The sequence below is a fragment of the Clupea harengus genome, chromosome 7, assembly GCF_900700415.2.
Source record: "Clupea harengus chromosome 7, Ch_v2.0.2, whole genome shotgun sequence".
In the NCBI taxonomy this organism is placed as follows: Eukaryota; Metazoa; Chordata; class Actinopteri; order Clupeiformes; family Clupeidae; genus Clupea; species Clupea harengus.
Window position 1 is genome coordinate 28,852,545 of NC_045158.1, and position 6,518 is coordinate 28,859,062.

General features: G+C 41.3%; 1 pseudogene; it reads left to right on the forward strand.

Moving 5' to 3' along the window:
- Positions 1-1,265: 1,265 nt before the first annotated feature.
- The window catches only part of LOC116221164, a 10,555-nt pseudogene continuing 5,302 nt past the window's right edge, over positions 1,266-6,518 (forward strand).

Here is a 6,518-nt window from a genome sequence, read left to right on the forward strand (position 1 = left end):
GAGGGTTCGGCCACAATCTTACCTGCCCGCCTCAGGGTCCTAAAGAGCTGAACAGGTCCTGTAGAGATGGCAGATTGCAGCCAATCACCTTCTCAGCAGAACGGATGATACGCTGCAGTCTGCCTTTGTAATTGGCAGTGGCAGCAGCGTACCAGATGGTGATGGAGGAGGTGAGGATGGACTCGATGATGCAGGTGTACACTGTAAAAAAACTGCCATCGTTTTTACGGGGAAAAAACTGGCAGCTGAGTTGCCAGAACAATCCTGTAAAAAATACATCCACCTGTAAACCTCTTTATAGAGCAGGATGTAATTTTAACATTTTAAACCTGTATATTCAACATTGGATTTGAGCAATATTTACATCACTGTTATGTTATATTGGACAAGTTTGTTCAGTAAATGTAACATTTTAAACCTGTATATTCAACATTGAACTTTAGCTATATTTACATCACTGCTATGCTACACTGTAAAAAAAATCCTGTTGTTTTTACTGGAAAAAACTGGCAGCTGTGGTTGCCAGAACAAACCTGTAAAAAATACATCCAGAACCAGTAAATTTAATATTGGATTTATGCTGATTTTGCGTGACCATTATGCTATAAAACCAATTATTTCAGTAAAATATACATCCAGTTGTTGTCTATTGTACATCAAATTCCATTCGATTTCACTGAAATTGTGTAAATGAAAAATCAGTTGAATAACAGTGTTATAATGAGAATTAAGCAGTTAAATAATGTTGTTTGCTTGGTATTTCTCAGTGAAATTGAATGGGATTTGTTAAATTGACATGCTGCTCTGTAAAGAGGTTTACAGGTGGATGTATTTTTTACAGAATTGTTCTGGCAACTCAGCTGCAAATTAACAGTTGTATTTCGTTTAGTATTTTAACACCACCATGTTGTAATTTAAACTGCATTGAATTGCTTGTGTAAATTACAACCATATGTCATTTCTACAGAGAAATATGCATAATCTTACTTTAAAATTACCAGTTATATTTTGTTTAGTATTTTACCCAAAAAAATTGTGAAATAAGCAATACTCTATTGTATTTCTATTTACAGTTCTTTTATGTCATGATTTTACGGCATTTCAGTGTTAATTTTATGCACATTTTTTACAGTGTAGCAGGTGCTGATGTTGTTCTTTGTGACACATAACACTCGCTTAATACAACGAATGGAATATAGATGAGCTAAAATAAGCGGGGTGTCTGTTGGGCCCCACCCTGTTACAAATACGAATAGGTGGGCCTTGGAGTAGAAAAGGTTGAGAACCCCTGCTCTAGTGGTTGTTGTGAAATGTATATAAGGGCTGAATCGCCACTATGGCGCTTGTGGTATATTGGATCGAGCACTCGGTGCTCGATTGTGTTTGACTGTCACTACTACGGAGTTCTGTGATAGTTTGTTCATGCCTGGCAGTTGAGAGATTTGCCCGCCAGTAAAGGTTCTAACTTGTGCTGCATCCTCGTCTCCTTGCATTTGTATCTAACAGTGATTTAGATAACCCACGAATAGTATATAACTATAATAGTAATTATACATAGAGCATAAAGCCACAACAGCGCTCTTCTTAGTGCTCCGCTCTGTCCTGGATAGCTATGCTGTAGTTACAGTGTTACAAATAAATAATACTCCGGTTTTTCATAAGTTCTTCCGTATGCCCTTCCAGTTGTCTGCTTAATCAGTTTGAGAACTACACTAGTGTTCTAATACACGACATCAATGACGATGTTTGGACGAACACGCCCACCCAACCAGGAAGCACCGATTTCAGGCGAAACGAAACTACGTGAAAACCTGTGAAGCGTTACACAGCACAAACGAAGAATGGCAGAAGCGGCTCCAAATAACTACGAACTTTTTACATGTCCGATTTGTTTGGATCTTCTTAGGGATCCAGTGACTACTAATTGTGGACACAGTTACTGTAAAGGCTGCATTAAGGGCTGCTGGGATCAGGAAGATCAGAAGGGAGTCTACAGCTGCCCCCAGTGCAGACAGACGTTCACCCCAAGACCCGTTTTAAACAAAAATAATATTGTTGCTGAACTTGTGGAACAGATCAAGAAGACTAGAATCCAAGCTGCTGCTCCTGTTCCATGTACTGCTGGGCCTGGAAATGTGGAGTGTGACGTCTGCACTGGGACAAAACTCAAAGCTGTGAAGTCCTGCCTGGAATGTCTGGTTTCATACTGTGAAACTCACTACAAAGCTCACAATGAACTTAATCCTGGACGAAAACACAAGGTGATTGATGCCACAGGCCAGCTACAGGAGAGGATCTGCACCCAACATGAGAAGCCTCTGGAGATATTTTGTCGTACGGATCTAAGTTGTGTGTGTTTGCTCTGTCTGGTGGATGAACACAAAGGCCATGACACTGTGTCAGCCTCTGCAGGGAGGAGAGAGAAACAGGTAAGGACAGGAGTTCTCTTGGTGATAGATTGGACTCGTGTGGTAGGACATGGCTATTGGGTTTCCAACTGGAAGACAGGCTATATATAGACAGGCTATCTTTAGGTCCATGATAGAGTGAGGCAGATAGAGAATAACGATGACATAAAAACACACCTGTCTAATGAAGTTGTAAAACCAGATGGTTAACTTCAGACTGTCAGTATTCTCATGCAGAAATGAAAACACATAGCCTAATTACATTTAAGAGCTATATCATTTTAAAAACTGAAATCAGACAGAAAATCTCCTGTCACATATTAACTGTATCTAAATAACAAATACACATACAAAGCCTAAATTACCATTTAATGTGTTATGTTTGTTGGCATTTTGTAATACTTCTCTTGTTTAACAGTAATTTATATTAAAATGGGCACATCATGGTTTCTGCCTGCAATATTGCTGCCCAGTCCTCTCAGATGAGCCCAGTGATTAGGGGGCTGAAATGGCATTGTGTAGGGTCCTGGGTGGTTGACACTATGACTGAATGACATTACATGGTTATCAACTGCCTAGAGGTCACAGGTCACTCAGTGAGGGTATAGTTGCAGTAAGTTTATCAACTCCACAAGATAAACTATAAATATGAATAAATAAAGATTGATTGCATGTGAAGTCAGTAAATCAGTGTTCCTCCTGGTTCTCTCTTTTTTGCTCCACAAAGACAAAACTTATTTTGTGTTTTTCTCAAACCTTGCAATGAAACGGCATCTCACCAATAAGCTATTCAGCACTACAGATCTCCTCTCAGTCAGGGTCAGTAGCTTAAACAGCTTGTTCCTTAATAATAATATTATGAGGCCACCATAACTGTTTGTTGTGGATGTGATGTATTCCTTCAACATAGACACACTTGGGGGAGACCCAGAGTAAAATCCAGCAGAGAATCCAGGAGAGAGAGAAGGAGCTGCAGGACCTGAGGAAGGCTGTGGAGACTCTCAAGGTGAGTACTGACCAGAGGAGAGGAGGACAACAGCTGGCTGCTGGAGGAGCCATTTCAGGCTCAATCAGGGCTCTCCTCCAGTCAGGAGTCTGTAATACTGAGCCACTTCCCAGCTCCTCTGAGCCACACTGTGGTACCAGGCTGTGTGGAGGAGCTGAGTGAGTGGGCTGCTTTAGATGGACCCCCTCCTCTTTGTGTGTCTCCTAACAGAGCTCTGCACAGACAGCAGTGGATGACAGTGAGAGGATCTTTACTGAGATGATCCACTCCATTGAGAGAAGGTGCTCTGAGGTGAAAGAGCTGATCAGAGATCAGGAGAAGGCTGAGGTGAGTCAGGCTGAAGGACTCCTGAAGCGACTGGAGGAGGAGATTGCTGAGCTGAAGAGGAGAGATGCTGAGCTGGAGCAGCTTTCACTCACAGAGGATCACATCCATTTCCTCAAGGTAAGTGTTCATGATGGATTGTTAGTGCACAGAATATTTGGCACCGATTTATGTTGAATATATTCCTAGGTGGAAATTTGAATTCAATTTAGGTTGTTTTAGTATTGTTGAATTTTCTTCTAGGATCTCTAAGTTTCCAGAAAGAAGCTTGTTGTTCTTATTATAACACAGTCAACAGCACTTTGAACAGATAGCTTACCCCATGCAGTTACCGTGTGTAGAGACATTTTCTGTAGTTATCACTCAAAACATTTTAGCATGATGAAGACATTTTCATTCTTCAGAAAACTGCTCAAAATCATTATGGCAATTGTTAGGACAGGTTAGGTCACATGGTAGGAAGAACACTGACTGACAGGCGGGGCTTGAGTGATGTCACTACCTGTGGTTAATTGATAAAAGCACATCTGCCCTGACATCATGGCTCACAGTTTGTTTTGAGGCACTTGAGGTGCACAGGTGCCTGCCACTCTGCCTCTTTGGTCAGGCCACATGTAGGTCAAGGCAAACCAGTGGCATTTGGACAACCATTTGTGTTGGGTTCGTTTGGGATTCATAACATCAACCAAAAAACTTCAACTGAAGGAATCACCACATGGGCTTACCCTCGCTAGCAGGTAGCCAGCTTGAGAGAGCAGTGCACACACACACACACACTCACTCTCACTCTCACTCTCACACACACTCACACACACACACACACATTTTAACAGTTTTAATGCATAGCAGGTGTCCATGTAAGCGTCATAAGAGCAACCAATTTCAATGATTGTGATCGCTTTGTTCTCTTCATCAATTGACACAAGGTCTGGTGTATTTGGGATGTGCTTAATGGCAGTTTTCATTGCGTTCCGCTGATCATGGAGAATGGAGAACCAGTATGTTTTTACTGACTCGTTGGTATGGATGGTTGTGAAGTTGGTGTTATCGCGGAGCTTCTTCATGGCCAGCGATATATAGTCCTTTGTAGGCAGGGCAGCCGTTGAGGATATGCGCGATGGATTCCCTCTGTTGGTCGTGGTGGAGCAGACAGAACGGCTCATGCTTGGATGGAAACCATGTTGCTTAATTGGCTTTTGTCGGTAATACCTGAAGACGAGCTTTTATTATAAACTTGTGTATGTCGTCATGTAGTGCTGTGTTCCGCAGTGCAGAATGAGATACGCTGTGATCAGCGCACGGCAGGCAGGCCAGTCTTCCTTGTAGGCGTAGCCCTGTCCAATTTTGAATCATGCGCAATCGGAAAAATTAGAGTATTGTCCCTCTGGTGTTCTTTGTGTTGAGGTGGTGAATGCTGTCGTCCAGGGTGATGGTTGCCTCTGCCGTCGTCGTTGGGTCCGTGATGATGTCATCATTAAGCTCTACTGGCTGTCCTGATGTGCTCTTCCACTGCAACTGAATGTTAGTGCGGTTACAGAGGTCATTCAGGTCTAGCCAATCCGTACGCCAAAGCCCGGTGTGTTGGTGTCCAGTTTTCCATTGGGTTTTTTCTTGGACCCAAGGAAGCTGGCATTCTCAGATGTACTGGGAGGGACCTTGCATCTTCTTCGCAACAGATTGCTTACTCTGGCGGCAACATACACCCACCCTATATTAGACACATAGTTCACATCTCAATCTCAAACATTAGAGGATTTTAGATTCAAGATTAGATTAGATTCAACTTTATTGTCATTGCACAGAGTACAAGTACTGAGACAATGAAATGCAGTTTAGCATCCAACCAGAAGTGCAAAATAGCAAAAAAGTGCAGAGTATGTGAATATGTAAAGTGGAGTAAGTGAATAAATAAATATATATGTACAGAAGAAATAGATATGTGATATGAACAGAATTGGGACTAGCAGCAGTTGGAGGTAGGAAGTGTAGATATGATAAGTATATAAAAAGTGCAGGTGTAAGTATTAGTGGTGGTAATAAGTGAAATGAAAGGAAGTGAATGTTTAAGAAGTATTGTAAGGTGTAAGTACGATTAATACAGTTATTACAGTAATAAGTGGGATGTACAGTAGTAAAGAGATGACAGAGACATATCTAACTTAAGAGTCTCGTGTGCACTGTAATAGTTGAAGCTTTTATTTACAGTTAACAAAAAAGTTTCCATTTCAACTGTATCAACGGAATTTACTTGTCATTAAATACAGATTGTACATTTAATCTTACAATTTATTTATACGTGGATGCTTTATTTTGAGAATGAAGCTATTCTCTCTCTGTCATCTCTTCCTCCTCTCTCTCTTTCTCTCTATCTCTGTGTTTCTTTATTTAGACTTTCCAGTCAGTCAGTGAGACACCTGAGTCTAAAGACTTATCCTGTATCTCTGTGAACCAAGGCCTCTCTTTTGAGGCTGTGAAGAAATCTGTCTCCTCACTAAAGATGCAGCTGGAGAATTTCTGCAAGGAGGAAGTCATGAAGATATCTGCATCAGGTTAATCTGACTTACTATACTTTCCCTCTGGAATGTACTAATACGCTAAATGTCATGGTGAACTTCAGGAACCTGTATTTCTCAATGTCACATATTTGTAACATATCCTTTGTATGTCAGTGAAGCTGAGATACTCTGCAGGTGTCTCCATGTTTACTTGTCTTAAGAGGGTCTTTAAGGTTGAAGAAGCTGGACACTCATAATGTCCCTCAACAACAGAACACAAATTTA